The sequence below is a fragment of the Citrus clementina genome, unplaced genomic scaffold (genome assembly GCF_000493195.1).
Source record: "Citrus clementina cultivar Clemenules unplaced genomic scaffold, Citrus_clementina_v1.0 scaffold_6, whole genome shotgun sequence".
Taxonomy (NCBI): Eukaryota; Viridiplantae; Streptophyta; class Magnoliopsida; order Sapindales; family Rutaceae; genus Citrus; species Citrus x clementina.
This window is the reverse complement of record NW_006262139.1, coordinates 3,134,305-3,149,583: the sequence shown is the minus strand read 5'-3', so window position 1 is coordinate 3,149,583 and position 15,279 is coordinate 3,134,305.

Genomic DNA, 15,279 nt, shown 5'->3' with positions numbered 1-15,279 from the left:
GGTGCGTGTAGGTCATGTCAGAGGACCACATGTACATATTTGACAAAAATCTAAATTCTAAATATTAATATTTATAAGGATGGAACTATGGTGCAACGGTTGCACTATACCACTCAATTTTATCTTTTTCAATTAATTACATATCAATACCTATATTTTAGAAACAAAATTGAATAGACACTACAAGTTACAAATTTTGATATATGAGTCCTCTTTTGGGATAAAAATAGATTTTAAAAAAATTTAACTGTTACTATTATTAATATTTATTAATGTCATTATTATTATATTAATATTATTGTTATTATTATTAAAATTTATTATTTTAATTATTGTCATGTATTATTATTACTACCATAAATGTCATCATTATTAATATTATTATTATCATTAAAATTTATTAATTTATTAATTTATTAATTTATTAATTTAATTATTATGTATTATGTTGCTGTCATCAATTATTATTATTATTATGAAATTAATTAATTTTATTATTTTATTGTTACAATTACTTTAATTAAGTCATTATTATTATTTATTAATTTTGTTATTTTTATTACTATTATTAAAATATATTAACTTTATTATTTTAATCATTATTAATTATTATTATTTTATTAATAGTAATATTATTAATTTTAATATTTTAATTATTATGTATTATTATTGATGTCATTAATTATTATTATTATTATGAAATTAATAAATTTTATTATTTTAATTGTTACAATTACTTTAATTAAGTTGTTATTATTATTTATTAATTTTATTACTATTATTAAAATATATTAACTTTATTCTTTTAATTAATAATTATTATTATTATTTTATTAATAGTAATATTATCAAAATTTATTAAATTTATTATTCTAATTATTATATTATTATTAATGTTATCAACATCATCATCATCAGCATTATTAAAGTTTATAGATTTTTTCATTTTAAGTAACATTATTGTCATTATTATTATTTTGTCTTAAGTAAATATTTAAAAACTTTAGTTTTTATGATTTTATAATAAAACTTAAGTGTTAATAATCAATTAAACACATCTCAGCCGTTGAACACTTTAACCATTAGATCTATTGGCTAAACCAGAAAAAGACAAAGTTTGGGTACCGTGCAACCATTGTACAGTAGGCGGACCCTATTTATAAATTGCGAAGACCTTTATTTTATCTTCTCTGAATTGTTTATTTTATCCCTTCAAAAGAAAATAAATAAAAAAACAGTGTACAAACTATTAGAGAAATTTGCTGATTTGAAATGAAGCCAAGGTGACCGGCCCCATACTTGATAACATTATAAAGTTTCTTTTAGGAAAAAAAATAAAAAAGAAAATAACAACTAATAAATTAAGTGGCTAAATGAAGCTAAGGTGACTGGCCCCAGCTAATAAAATAATAAATCACGCAGTGCTCAGTGAGGGCAGCCGTCCATTGAATATAATTTAAAAAAAAAAATTTACTTCCTAATGTCATCCAAATTTTTGTTTGTATCTATTCTTAAAAAAATTTATAATCTGTCCCTGCTGTCTTTGAGTAAATTATATAAAACTAGCTAAAAAATTACATTTACATCATCAAGATCAATACTTTTTTTTATTTATTATCTCATACACACGAGTGAAGTATAAATTTAGACTTGAATTTTAACATAATTTAGACTTGAATTTTAAGATAATCAATCGTTACCACTGAAGATAAAACTACAATATTTAAATTGAATTCTTTGGACAAATAAAATTTGACCCCTACTATTTTTAAGAGTCTAGGCCTGCTACGGATTTTAACACTTGTTAAAAAATTCTTTGTTGATGTACGTGGACGAGCTATGAGAATGAGAAGAACATTCTTCAATAGAGAACATCTAATTAGTAACTATCATATTGATATTTTTTGGAATTGAGATGTTATATCTTTTAAATTATAATTTTATAAAAAAAATTATAATTATAAAATAAAAATTAATAATATGAAATAAGTATAAGTTTTAAATAATAATTTTGATAAAATTATTTAACATGTATTAAATTCTTTATTATATAAATAAAAAATTATATCAATATAATTTTTAATCTACAATAATTAATTTTTATTAAATAATTTAATATTATAAATTATAAATTATAAATATTCAACCACAACTCTAAACGGGTCAATCAAACAAAAATGCAACGGCAATCGTTCGTTCGTCCCGCCAAAGTTGATGACTTCAGGAACAGTTAAAAATAATACGACACGGTGGCTCCAAAATGTAAAAATCAGACGCGGTCAAATGTTGACACGTGAACTTGACGCGTGCACACAGATGTTATATTAAACAAATAATAATAATTCCAAAAGAATGGAAGCGTGAAACATGTGTGAGCTGTCACGAGTTCTTTTATCCCTTCGGCCTTTGAATTTAAAAGAAAAGTGTGCCACGTAAGATGGCTAACTTGAGTTCACTTTAGCAAACGGTGTACATTATTATTATTTTTTAAAGTTATTTTAAAGTAAAGTCTAACTTTAAAAAATTTTAAAGGGTTAATTTTAAATTATCCGTTAATAAATTAATTATCTTCAAAATACTTTAAAATTATTGTAAACCTTAATTTACTATCAATTATTGTTAAGAAGCTATCATTTTTTCATTAATGTGTCTTCATTTACCATTATCTTTTGACTGCTTTTAGGAATAAATTAAGATTTATAATAATTTTAGAGTATTTTAAATAATATTGTTCTTGTAAGATTCATTTATAAAATGTGGTTCTTGTACGATCCATTTATAGACTTAGCCAAATTTAATTAAAAATAATTGAACTAAGTAATAAGCAGTAAACAAAAATAAATAATATAAGATTTTTATGTAGTTCGTAAATCTCTTCCTAGATCTATGGGGCACTACCAACTATTAAATAATTCACCATGTAACAAGACAAAATTTCAACATATTCGACCTAATCAATTTAAGACTCCTCCTTAGAATTGACAACACCTTGTAAAAATCAAACATTATGAACATTGTTAATAAGCACCATTCATCTTTAATGTTTGCTTCAATTCATACTCCCTTCAATTTCTGTAAATTGTTTACTAACTCCTTTGTTAGCTCAAAAATAGAAGAGGCCCAGTTAAAGTCCCCATAAAAGTGGTTCCATCAAAACCTAATAAGAAATTGATAAAATCAGTATCAGAACAAAATTAGGATGCTGCATCCTTCGTCAAAGAAGACATCGGCTCCTTTGAACTAAGGACGAGTACGCTGCATCTTTTGACCAAAAAAAAAAAAAAAGAGGATGGAGACCCCTCCTTCTCCGACCAAATCACAAGAAGAATGCCACATCCTCTGTCAAACAAAGAAAAAAGAATACACTTTCTCCTCTAAACTAAGGACGAGGATGCCACATCCTTCCCATAAGAAGAGAATAAAGACACCTCCTCCCACGAACTAAGGACGAGGATGCCACATCCTTTGCTAAACAAAGAGGATAGACACCTCCTCCTCTAAACTAAGGAAGTTATCACATCCCCGCCAAAAGCAGAGGATTAATATACCACCTCCCATGAGCTAAGTAGGAGGTGTCTCCAAACTAAGCACGAGGACACCACATCCTCCACCAAAAGTAGATGGAAACACCTCCTCCTCTTACGCGAGGACAATGAGTAAAAGAAGATAAATGTTGCTAGGTCTCAAAGGATCATGATTCTCTCTTGATCGGATCATGTCTTGAGCAAATAAGTCAATTGTTGAGTGGTTGTTAATAAATAAAAAAATAAAAGAAGTTAAATTTAACTCATACACTACCAGTAAAAGACACATGGCATAAGATCTTTAAAAGCTCAGATCATGAGAGGATCCTATTCCGATCTAAAAAAGGACAACAACACTTGCTATTAAAATGACTTTGACTCACTCAAAACGAAAGTCACCTATATATGGGTGACTTTCATTTGATTGAGTGAAAAATACTTAATAGGAGAAATGCTCACTTTTTGTCTCTATATTTTCTCACTCGAAATCCTATCTCTTTGAAACTTTAATGACTGACTTGATTGTGGGAGGTTTTATATTAGCATAGTTGATCTTTTGACTTTATTCTTATATTCGTAAAATATTATTTGAGCAAAATCATGCTCGTCAAATCAAAGGAGGTGGACACCTCCTAAGAGAAAATTTAGAGGAGCATAATTAAAATTGAAAATTAACGCGGCTCTCGTTATGTCAACTGAAAAAAACAAAATTTATCATAGTTTGATCCAACAAAGGGAAAGACCAATGCTAATAAGAGGACCATCCTAAGCTAAAATTACTATCTAAGAATTTTGGACAAAATTTACACCAACATCATTGAAATCCTTTTCAACACAATAAACAATAAGTCTACTCCCAAAGTCCATGAAAAACATAGAGTCTATAAATTAGACAATAGAAGGTTGGGAAAGACTAAATACTACATGCATTTAAGTTTGAGCCAACTCCCTAGGGGATTTAACGTTTGCTCTGCTTTGCTGCTTTGCTGCTTTGCTTGTGCAATATTCTCGTCTTCAATATGCGAAATCCTTCCTCATATACTAGTCTTGTTTCTTTATAGAGTTCAAAAACCCTTAAATTGAAGCCATAAGTACTAAATCTCTATTCAAAGAAGGATCTTTTTCAGTATGGAACCCATTATCCTTGGCCCACATAAAATACACACCATACGTATCTTTTCTCTGTATTTTCTTTCCATCTTTAAGCAAAAAATGTATCATTGCACCTCCATGGACACTTCATGCTAATAAGTCCTACCTTTGATGAAACTTATGTTCAAGGGTGGAGCATGCATAAGACTGAAGGTGCTCAGTCACCTGCAAAGTTTCAAAAAATTTTGGAGCTCCCAATACAATTATGAAAACTTAATGTGAAATGTCCAAATAAGCCCTGCGTGTATGATTCAAAACACTTATAGGATAAAAAACGAGATTTATATTTCCAACTAACCAAGAATTCCTCACACAAACTCGCGTGTTAACTAATTAAAATAATAAAACATCAACAAGAAAAACCAAACAGCCAACTAAATCGCAAGCTACAACTTGCAAGTTGCAAGCAAAATCCCCAAATTCCAATGAATGATCTCACCATAGCCCCACAAGGAAATTTAGAAGTCAATTAGAATTCTCCAAATTTTAAAAATCCACGAGTCTTACATATCAATTCTCCAAATTTTAAAAATCCACGAGTCTTACATATCAATTCTCCAAATGCTAGATATCCACCTTCAAAATCTCCAAGAATTCAGGCAAATCAGGTTATTTTGCTTTGTCTTGATAGCCTCTCTGCTACGAGGATCGGAAATTTTGTATCACTGGAAGTTATTTTGCTTTTTAATTGTTTTGCACTGTAAATTATAAATGCATTTTTTTTCTTATAGTATTGACAGTAAATAATTAGTCTTAATAATATTTTTCTTATTTTCAATGATTCACTTTTAATAATTTATTATTTTTAAGAACTTGAAACTTAAAATTAAAATTTAGCCTCATATACGCTGAGTTCTGCCCCAACTTATGTTACAACGAAAAAAAATCTGTGATACATCGAGAATTGTTAATGCAATGAAGACTCGACGTTGCCATAAGATATGAACACAAATTGACCTAACAATTCTTTGACCGTGAATGATCTATTTTAACTTTAGTTTCCATTTCATTATCACTATATTGAACTTCATACATATTAGACTATTAGTTGTTCTTTTATATATATATATATATACCCCCTAACTAGAATGACAATAATTAATTTATCTTCTAAAAAAGGCGAAAATCTCAATTTACACTATTTTTATCCAAAAGATGAAAGGAAATAGAGGACACGTTGATGGAATGTTTTTCTTGTCTCCTTAATAATAAATGAGAGTAAATTGATATTTTCACATCTTTTGAAGAATAAATTAAGGATTGTTATTCTAAATAAGGGATAAATTAAAATTTACCATTTTTTAATGTTATGGATGGTGATATTTCCACCTCTTAAATTGTATAAAATTTACCGCTTCAAAAAAATAATTATTAAAAATTCATATTATTTTTGATAATTTCAAATAAAGAAGAAATTTGAACAATCAACCTAACTAAATCATCATTCATTGTTTTAACTTATTACAGAAAACACATATTTTGGACAATTTAGTCATTATATTTTATAGGGATAGATAGGCAAATTAGGATAAAAAACTCATTTAGTCCCTGTATTTTAAGCTTACTGTTCATTTAGTTCCTGTATTTTTAAAAATATCTTGAAACATCTCTACTGTTAAAGTATTGATACCACTATGTTACTTTTTATTTCTTTTGGTTTACTTTTACAATATTACCCTTTTATAATAATTTTTTTGTTTGGACATTAATTAAAAAATAATTAAATTACCAATTTAACCCTAAAAAATAAAAAAAATTTATATTAATTTTTAATTAAATTGTCAAAAAAGTCAAAAATTGTATGCAAACTATCAAGTGTGCAAATGGTGCTTGCAAAAAAATTAATAAATTTTTTATTTTTATTTTTTATGGTTAAATTGATAATTTAATTATTTTCTTTTTATTAATGTCCAAACAAAAAAATTATTATAAAAAAGTAATATTGTAAATGTAAGCCAAAAGAAATAAAAAGTAACGGCATGAGTATTAATACTTTAACGATAGGGATGTTTCGAGGTATTTTTAAAAATACAGGGATTAAATAGATACTAATCATAAAATACAGAAACTAAATAGATTTTTACCCAGTAAATTAATACTATTTAAAGGGTGAAGCTACTTAAACTCATTAATTTCCTCTCTACACCCTCTTTTCAATTGTTCTTTTATTTTTTATTTTTGATAAGAATTGTTCTTTTATTATTAATTAAATTTTATGATGAAATTGCCTAACTAGCTGTCTTTTCTCTTTCTCCCTATTCCATCACTTTCTCACCAACTTTCACATTTATTTTTAGAGATAGATTACAATTGATTTTTAGAAATGAAACATACTACTCAAAATTCAAATAGATATTGTTATAATCTATCAAGAATAAAGAGCAATAAAACCCACCATTTGCATGCAATCTTCACGAATCATAAAGAACAAGAGATTTTTTGCTTTCATCTAAATATTTATAAAGAAAAACTAACATCTCCAATTTTTTTTTAATCTAAAGGTAATGATGTAAATTAACAAATATCTCCATTTTAATTTCTTTATAAAATTAAGAGAATTCCGTTTATAGACAACCATGGTAGAGAGAATTTTGTTACAGTGAGATTGAAGAAGATAGAGATTAGTGGGGTTAACTTTGGAATTCTTAAAAAATTACAATTTAATAATAAATATATATTTTTCGGATGAGTTTAAAGAAAAATTAATAAGTTTAAACAACCCCACCCTTATTTTAAAACAATATAACTGATCAATAATAGTCAAGAGACTCAAGTAAAAAAGAAGAAGATCTAATTGATTAATTGTTTAACTTTTTCTTCATTTTAACTTTTAAAAGATAATGTAAACATTTTATAAATAAATTTTTAAAATGAGATCAATTTACACAAATTGTGCGGTGGAAATATCCTCACCCTATTATAATTATAAAAACTAATAGCCATCATTTATAATAAATAACAAAATTACTTAAATTAGGCCGGCTGAATGTTAAAATTTAAGAGCACTGTCCATGTTTGTGTAAAAGATTTAATTGAAAAGGTCCGAAGTCTCCAGCTATCTCATGCTTCCATGCGCAGTCTTGAGTCTTCCAATTACAGTCAGTGTATTTTCGCACATAAATCCTATATTTTCAATAAAACAAAATGACTTTTGAAAAAAAAAGTAATGAAAATAAAAAAACTGAAGACATCATTAAACAACTGGTTTGAGGGTTACGCCCTTAGTATAAATCATTTACGTTTTGAATCACTAATTAAAGCACAACGTAATCAATCATTTTTGTTTTTCAATTACGACAAAATCAATCATAGCAAACAAACTTTTGGTTTTTATTTATTTATATTTTCTTCCAGAACGAATCAAATATTATAATATGCCTTTCATTGTGACTTTGCAAGGTTGAACCTGCTCTCAAATTTAAAAATTCATTAACAAAAACATTTTATTTTTTATTTTTTATGATTTAAATTAATTGCTTGTTCAGGTGAATATGATTTAGTGGCACGGATTAACTCATTTTTGTTGTCATCGTGCGCAGGAACTATTCTAAGAGCAAGAGATAGAGAACTCTTCCTTTATTTTTATTTCTGCTGAATGAATTGTAAATGAATGTGAAAATGAGTGTTTACAATTGATATCATCTATTTATAGGAAAATGTAACCAATCATTTGAGTTTTAAATTCTCAGAACTCAGAATATAGTCATAATTTGGAATACAGAATTTAGAGCTCAAAACTTTAGAATATAGGACTTAGATTCAGAGGTCGACAGACATATATATGAGCCCTTGGCTATCCACCATTTCAGGATAATTGCACTTAACCTTTACCAAAAAAACCCCAATGGGATAAAATCCAAGCAAAAGAATTAAATTTGATGGATCATGAAGTGTCAATAAATCACTTCAAATCTGCCTTATTTAAAACCTTTGCCAATAAAATTCCTATGAGAAACCCTAGTTAAAGAGAAAAAGCATACAGTGTTATCAAATTTAGTTTTAAAAGTTTTTCTCTCATAAGATTGTGCTCCATTTGATTAGCGCTCCCCCAGATAACATGCATCAAGTCAATAATTTGTTTAAACATCACTTGTTGATACTTTATCTTCAATTATTTATGCATAAGAAACTCTCATAAATTATCCTGCAAAACTATGGGCAAAAATTATTTTCAGTTCTCTATGTGTTTTAATTTTAATTTCAATTTATTTGATTTATCTAATTTATAGGAAATATAAACAAAAGTGTGTTTAGAAAGAAGAGTAATCCTGTAAATTTATGATATTAAGAGAGTTATTAGGTATTATGAAAATACTAAGGGTAAGTGCTAAATAGTATTTTTAAAAGAAATTTTACGATAGATTTTGAAAAAATTTTGGTCACATGTTTGGTAATTTTAGATTATAACATAATCACTTACCAAATAATTTACCATGTTGTATGTATGTTTGGTAAATTAATAATAAGGAAATATGTACGTTGAAATCACCATAATGAACAAATTAATAACCGTAATAATAAAAAACAAAAATATTTGTTCATGTACCATAGTAACAGAAAATTTCATTAATAAAAATAAAAATTAACTAATCGAAATGGGAAAATGATATCGGCGTTCACTATTCGGACACTGTCAATATCACCGGCACCGGCAAATATGTGGTCCGATTAAAGCACTTCACCTACTAATGGATTCGAAATTCTCATATTTACATTACCACGGCAGTCACACTGGCAAAGGACGTTTGATAATGGCGCAAATCCATTGAAATTGTGGAGGCCTCCTTAATGCCGCTATCAAGCGGTGCCAGTAGGGTACCACCGCCACTAGAACCAAACTCGACGATTGATGTAACGCATAAAAACGATGGCTGTGTTGTACCTCAAATTCCTGCCGTTACACGAAGGCATAATGGGAGCTTCGGACACTTAAATGGCACATACTCTGACATATGACCTCAATAGCCAATGTTGTTAGTACCTTTGAAGAGTTTAGAAAAGGAAAAAGAGCCTCTCCTGATATGATCTCTTATGAGTTTTTTAAGATCTTCTATCATGTGTCTTTTAGTGGTAGTGTATAGATAATATTCAACTTCTTTTATTTTTTTATTTATTAACTACCAATCAGCAATTGAGTTATTTGCTCAAGACAAGATCATGAGAGAAATCCTAATCCTTTAGAAAAATATGAATTAATAGTGTGTTTACTTCATGAAATGGAAATGAAGGAATGAGAATGAAACATATGTTTACTTGGCAAAATATAATTTGGGAATAAGAATAAAATGTGTGGGTCCCACACAATTTAGGAATAAGGAATGAGAATCTAATTCTCATGGGGGGTTGGAAATGAGAATAAAATATATGTTTACTTTTATATCTCAATAATTTTTCATATTTTTTATATTACCCTCATTCAAATCACAATTAATTTTATTATTTTAAATGTCATTAATAATAATAATAATAATTATTATTATTATTAAATTTTATTAACTTTATTATTTTAATTATTATTTTTATTAATATTATCATTATTAACAATAAAAATAATTATAAAAATAATAATTAATAAAAATAATTAATTTATCATTATTAACAATATTATCATTGTTGTTGTTGTTATTATTATTATTATTAAAAATAATTAATAATAACTAAAATAATAAAGTTCATAAAATTTAATAATAATAATAATAATGTAATTTTCATTATCTAGATACATGTATAAATATTATTATAAAAATGATATTAATTATAATAATAATAATAATAATAATAATAATAATAATAAATGTTAATAATGATAATATTAATAAAAATAACAATAACAATAATTAATAGTAACTAAAATAATAAAGTTAATAAAATTTATTATTATTATTATTATTATTAAATGTTAATAATGATAATATTAATAATAATAACAATAACAATAATTAATAGTAACTAAAAAAATAAAGTTAATAAAATTTATTATTATTATTATTATTAATATTAAATGTTAATAATGATAATATTAATAATAATGACAATATTATTATTATTATTAAATTTTATTAACTTTATTATTTTAGTTATTATTAATTATTGTTAATTTTTAATAATAATAATAATAATAATAGTAATAATAACAACAATAATGATAATATTATTAATAATGATAAATTAATTATTTTTATTAATTATTAATACTATAGGTATTTTGGTAAATTGATTCTCATTCTCATTCCTCATTCTCATTTATTTTGTCAAGTAAATACATCTAGTACATTTTCATTCTCATTTATTTTTGCCAAGTAAACATTGAAATCTCATTTATATTCCAGTCTATTTTCATTCCCAACCCCTTCTCATTCTTATTCCACGAAATAAACGCACCATAAATGAGATTGGTCGTGTAGCTTCTAGTTTACTTTTTCCACTACCTGTGACATTATGGTCTCTTCCTTCGGCGATGGTACAGTGGACGATGCTAGAAATGTTTTATTTTAAATTTATAAATAATTAACATTTTTTATTAAATTAATTTTGTCGTTGGGGTATTTTTAGAGATATTATAACAAATGAAGGCATTTTCGTATTATATACTACAAAATTTGATCTTTTAAAAATCTAATTTCTAAAATCTACTTTAGGACTTGGACTACTTTTCATAATCAACTTAAAAACTTATTATTTGAGAATTAAGTTGCTAAACAATCATTTTTTAAATTAGTTACCAAATATAATTTGATTGCTAGATTGTCAAATAAATTGCAGATTGATAATCTAAAGTAATTTCAAACATGCACCAGTATTTTGTAATGCATGTATTAATAGTTATTTAATACATATGTTTGAATAAATTTCTGAATTGTAGTGTAGGTGAAAATGCATGGTAAGTGTTTGCTCTGTTGCTTGAAAAAAAATCTAAACATAAAAAAGCTTTTTAATTAGTTACCTATTTTAGCCATTTTATATAAGGATAATATTTGTAATTACATTAAAAAAAGTGGAGCTAATTGAACTAAACAAAATATTCTCTAAATTCATTCTTTTTAATACTAAAATGCTCATAACATAAATTACTATTATACATGTGTGTGTATACATATAACTAAATAACTAATTTTACTCCGCATCTCCCTCAAATCTATATTTAAAACCGTCCAATTTTTAGCATCAAACATTGCAAGCTTAACCTACAAAAATGTAAAATGGCTCTTTAGTTCAGTGAACCAAACCAATAATTACAGAAACCATAGAGATTGTTGGAACTAAAGAACTAATTTTTACTCCTCATCTTCCTCAAATCTATCTTTAAAACCGTCCAATAGCCCAATTTAATGTTCTTTTTTTAGCATCAAGCATTGCAAACTTAACCTACAAAAATGTAAAATGGCTCTTTAGTTCAGTGGACCAAACCAATAATTACAAAAACCATACAAAAAGAAAAACAGATTGTTGGAGTTCGAGACTAGTTATTGAAATCTAAAGATAGGAAGGAATCATTGCGGTAATTATAATTCTGATGGAATTTCAACCTGATTTTGATAGATTATTTGAACAAATTAACAGAGAAGGGACACTACAAAATAAAAATAAAAACAAAAATCCCTTCATCATCCTTGACTTTTATTAGGATTCATACAAACAAAAAGTTTTAGCATAATTTAAAAAGGAACTTTTATTAAATATTAATCTGTGTACTTAATTCCATTCGAAAATGTGTTTGACTATTTGTATGGAGCATGTAAAGTTGATTTTGGCAAAATAAAGTCATAACAAGATTTTTAAGTGAGAGTAATTTTAATATTTAAGTGGATTTATAGAGTAAAATCTTAATTTTCAAATTTTTAAAATGAGTTTATTGAGTAAATAGGTGTAGAAAATATTTTGATGGGTTTCAATATTTCTATTCAGAAAAATTAATAAGTAGGGTTGTTTTACAAAGAAAGCGGGGTAAATATATCACCACTTATTTTATAATGGCTTAATTTCATATAATCTTTCTCTTGAAATAATTTTTTAAAAATATTTATCAAAATTTTAAACCCAACTTATCCTTATTTTCTATTAAAAGGATTAAAAAAATTGAATGCATGTTGATAGATTTTTCTTAATTTTCTTAGGATAGTTACCGTAATTTAGGATTTTATGAAGATTGTTCTTTTATTAAAAAAAATAGATTGGGTTTATAATATATTAATCAATTTTACATGTTCGTCTAAAATTACCCCTTTGAAATCAATTTTGTTATTAGGATATCATAAACAATTTTAGGCTAATTATAATAAATATATTAACCACTATGTATCAGTAATAAAATTGTGTACTTAACCCCTTTCTAAATCATTTGATACAAATAGATTGAGATTATAATATTGTCGTCTAACAGAAACCTTGAAAATTTGAAATTATCTTTTTAGTCAAATACAGTGCATTCTCTATGACTGAACAATACTTGAAAACACCAAAAAGATGAGGTGGCGGTTTAATAACTTTCATTAAATAAAAGAGACCCAAGATAAAATAAAAATGATAAGTGGTTATGGTTTTTCACATGGGAAAGTGGTTTATACACGTGCCCCAACAAAAAAAAAATAAAAACGTTATTTTCGCCATACTTATCAAGCAAAACGTGCCTCAATAATTATTAATTTTTATATATTTAAAAATAGGACTGTGGGGGAATCCGGCAAATTTTTAAAAATGGCCAAGCATATCAATGGTCAGGATTTTCTCTAGTGACAACAACGCGTCCTTATTTTTATTTTTTCTAATTTTTTTTTCCTCTTTAGAGAACATCTGACCAGAGAGTCTGACATAATGATATTAACTCGAGTCAATATTGGAGTGGCGATTATTTAGGTCATATGACGCCGAGTTTTAGGTTTTACTCGGCGGCTCTCTGTCTTTATGAGGTGGAAGCTTCGTGCGACAGAGCTGTCATTACATAACTCGGAATGAAGGTGCAATGTTTGAGCAACTGCAACTGATACTTCATCGGTAACAACTTCTTTAGCAGAAAAAGCACGTGTTAAAAAATGAGACGCGTAAATTTGAAGGGAAAAAAACAATTTTATTACCGATACATAGTGATTAATATATTTATAATAAGTATAATTACTTATGAAATTTTAATTAAGGTAAATTAAGTTACTTAAAATAATAATTGGCAGATATATTTACTTTAATTAATCAGTATTTTTTTAATTTTTTTAAAATAAAATTATTTAAAAGTTACTGCCAAATGCGGTCCTTTTTCACCTCTGGATGTTAGTCAATGGGGGTAAATAAATCATTTAAACTAACAGAATTTGCTAATCGAAAGTTAAACATCAATTAATTTTACTATCCCTTTAGGTAAAGAAATGTTTTATACACATTGAAGATACACCACCACACGCGAAATAGCAGAGAAGTTGGTGTAGAAGCTCCTTCCTAAAGCCCTAGCCACAACTTTCATGAGAGTGGTGATCTTATGTCGTCTTCATCTTAGCCTGTGCTTAGACATTCTTTAGCGATTAATCTCTTGGGAAGGAGAAAGAATTTCACACAGAGGATGTAGATATAGAAGATGAGTAGTGTTCCGTAACTAAGTTCGACTAAATTAGTTTAACAAGTGGCGACAGATTATAAGAGGGATCTTAAGTTATGCAAGTTCAATAAATTCTAATTTTTTTATACTTAGTGAATTACTCAATGACGGTACAGTCCCATGGATTTAAGAAATTTTTCCAAACTGCTTAAAAGTCCATTATACTTCACTTTTTGCCTTTTTTATTGCTTTTGGTAAATTAATTAATTATAGGGAATTATTTAGCCAATATCTATAGCAATAAATCTAAATTGTTAATAACAATAATACGAAGTTTATGTCCTAATTAATATGGTACATGATGTGGTATAATTGTCTCATTGGCCATGTAATAAATAATTATTCATCTTCATCATTACTTACCCATGTGATTATTTTATGTATGGTTATCAATATTAATTTTTTTTTCATATTTTCATATGCTATTTAGTTATTAATCACTATAAGTTTATATTTCTTTCATTTGGTAGAAACATGTAAAATGAGGATGCATGAGTTTCTAAATATTACTTTTGAACACAATCTTTAGTTTTAATATTTCATTGGAAAGCATAATATAGCATAATATCATATTGGTTAGGGAAAAAAACACTTACACCCATATGATATGCTTAAATGTACATGAAAATCCCTAAAATTTAAAATGTGGTCACACATACCTCTTTTGTATTTTTACCCTTTAACTCTATTAACCGAAATCTATTGATTCCACTATTTTCTAATAAACAAAAATATAACATATAAATAAATACAATGAAATCTTAAATTTAAATTGATATTAATATTTAAAATTTTTAAAGTACTAATAATCTGCTAGACATATTTTATTAATATTAAAATTTTAATGCAATGATTTAGTTCAAGTTTTATAATGGTAAAATTATAATATTTAAAATTATAAAATATGTTGAAGATTAAATAAAATTATTTTAATATTATTATTACAAAAAAAATTTGTTAATAAATATAATATATTTAACCCAAATATTTTTTTAAATATTATAATAATCTTATAATAAA